Raw genomic sequence first — 2,934 nt, forward strand, 5'->3', positions numbered from 1 at the left:
CAATTTAGAATAATCTGTAATTTTTTGAAGTAATTCTTAACATATTGCATTTGCCTTAAAACCTCCTCAATGTCATTTTGACAGGGTTCAGTAAGTTAACTTTTTTTTTTTAACTAAGTTAAGTTGAAGTTAACAGCTTTAAAAATTTAACTTAATTAAAATACAAGTTAATCCATAATGAAATTAATTTAATTAAAAGTTAAGTTAATAAAAAAAGTAATTGAGGAGTTAAGTTAAATATGGTCTGAACGAACAACCAAAAAAAAATAAAAAGTTTGACCATCATTTTACATAATTTTTCATATTTTCCCTTTCTCGCAGCATATTTATTAAAGAATCTGGTTATTTTTGTTCACAAGAAACGATTATACAATATAAAATTACTAAATTATATACTCGCTGGCCACGTTTACACCGTGTATTTAGGTCGCGGCCTATACAATAGAGGTCCTTGTTTATCCTGTAGGTTAAACAAAGACATTTACCATATAGGTCGCGGACTAAGCGCACGGTGTAAACGTAGCCATTGTCCTCTCTATTGTGTCCGAGAATTAACTTAAAAAAATCAAATTAAAAGTTAATAGTTACCGATAAAATGTAACTAAATTAAATTAAAAAGTTAAGAGTCCAAAATGTAACTAACAAGGGAACCTCTCGAGGTGACAAATTCTGATTTTAATGAAACTTCGTGAACTTGTAGCTTACATAAAGAGATGAATTTAGAAAATATCATTTGCGGCCCAAAAACGTTTTGAAGGAGTGAAATTCATCCCTAACGTATATAGCGGTTTTCAGCTTTTTCCGTTATATCTCAAAAAATATTTGATATAAAAAAATATTTTATACAAAAGTTTTACAACAAAATCATCCGTATTCATTCGCGTTTTCAGAACAATTATTTACCAATTTTTTGTCAAAATTTTCGAAAAAAAATTGTTAAATAATTATTCTAAAAAAATATCATTGACGTGAGCAAATAGAGGTAATTTTATTGTAAAACTTTTGTATAAAACATTTTTTTATATCTCGAATATTTTTCGTTGTTAATGTGAACGTTACTTGAGTTAAATAACATTTTATTATCTTTTTACTTCCATGTGTATCAAAATGTTAATCATTCTATTTCTGTACTTATTTTAACATAAGTAACGTTCATATTAACGTATGTAAGTAAATAAATGATAGAGTCAAATTAAAACATCTTCTTGAGTTAAATGATTTAACTGCATCATTAAATTAATGACATGTTGAGAAAAATGAGAAGAAGGTTGTTGTAATTTTACAATATTTTGATAAGGATTTTTTAAATATTACTCGTGCGAATATATTTTTATGTAATAATAATAATATATCTTTTTATGATAATAATAAATCTTTTTAAACATAAATTTTTAAATGTTCCAAAGTAGTCAACGGAGGAATGACGGCATTTGGAATAATTCGTGCATAAAGAAATTAGAGTGGAATAGGCCTACTGGGGACACCACTATAAAAAAGCGCACCATGCTATCTACCTCATGACAGGTGATGTGGAAATGACAGCATTTTATTATTTTCTTTATAGACATTTACTTAGAAGTAGCTTCATAATAGAATTACCTCTATCTATCATGAATATTTTTAAAAATAATAATTTTTTTTGAAAGTTTTGGAAATTACTGCCATCATAGAGTTTGAAGGGTGAAATCAGGCCTCTTGAAGCGATTTTCAGCTTTCTCCGCTATATTTCGAAAAATATTCGAGATATAAAAAAATGTTTTATACAAAAGTTTTACAATAAAATTACCTCTATTTACTCACGTCAATGATATTTTTTAGAATAATTATTCAACAATTTTTTTTCGAAAATTTTGATAAAAAATTGGTAAATAATTGTTCTGAAAACGCGAATGAATACAGATGATTTTGTTGTAAAACTTTTGTATAAAATATTTTTTTATATCTCAAATATTTTTCGAGATATAACGGAAAAAGTTGAAAACCGCTATATACGTTAGAGGTGATTTCACCCCTTCAAACCGTTTTTGGGCCGCAACTGATATTTTCTAAATTCATCTCTTTATGTAAGCTACAAGTTCAGGAAGTTTCATTAAAATCAGAATTCGTCACCTCGAGAGGTTCCCTTGTAAATTAAGTTAAAATTAATTAACTTTTTAAGTTTTTAACTTAACTTTTATCTTTTTAACTTAGTACTACTCAACCCTGCATTTTGATGTTATCATGAGTTGTTCTACTTTAATTGCGAAAAACTTTTGAATATGAATGATTTGTTTTGCTTTAATTTCAAAAAATTTTTGTGTATGAATAATGATATTGTGTGAAAACTACAAGTGTAAGTGACTTTCTATTTTTCTAATAGTGATTATGTGCTTATACATATAATGTAATTAATTAATCAAAATAGTTGGATATAATCACCATTTTTGAGAAATACTTTAAGTTTATTTCAATAAGTTTGTAATCTGTAAACAAATTACAAAATTCTTAATAATTTTTAAGTACTTCAAAAATGATATCTGGAAACACGGTAGTGTCTCGGCGCTAAACCAAGCGCAGCGACACTGCCGTGCCTCCTTTACGCGAACCGACGAGTTGTGCTGGATCGAGATTATCGGATCTCAATAACGGCTGAACCGATCGCGTTCTATGTACGCTCAATCGATAGCCACCGCACGGATTGTATGATAAAAGTGCTTTTATTTTTTTTCTACGTGCCCTACGAGCGGAGATATTGCGACACAACGTCCGGATCTGTCACTTATCACATTCAGATTCAGATACGTCGTCATTGTTACTAGGTGTTCGCTATTGAGGAAATGAGTGTCTAGGTGTTCGCCGTCGAGGAATTGGGTGTCTAGGTGCTGTCTATACATTTACACGACACCCTTAATCGGGTTTAATAATATCCGTCGTTATGAAATTAGCCAATCATAG

The sequence above is a fragment of the Mycetomoellerius zeteki genome, unplaced genomic scaffold (assembly GCF_001594055.1).
Source record: "Mycetomoellerius zeteki isolate Tzet28-1 unplaced genomic scaffold, Tzet1.0 scaffold377, whole genome shotgun sequence".
Classification (NCBI taxonomy): domain Eukaryota; kingdom Metazoa; phylum Arthropoda; class Insecta; order Hymenoptera; family Formicidae; genus Mycetomoellerius; species Mycetomoellerius zeteki.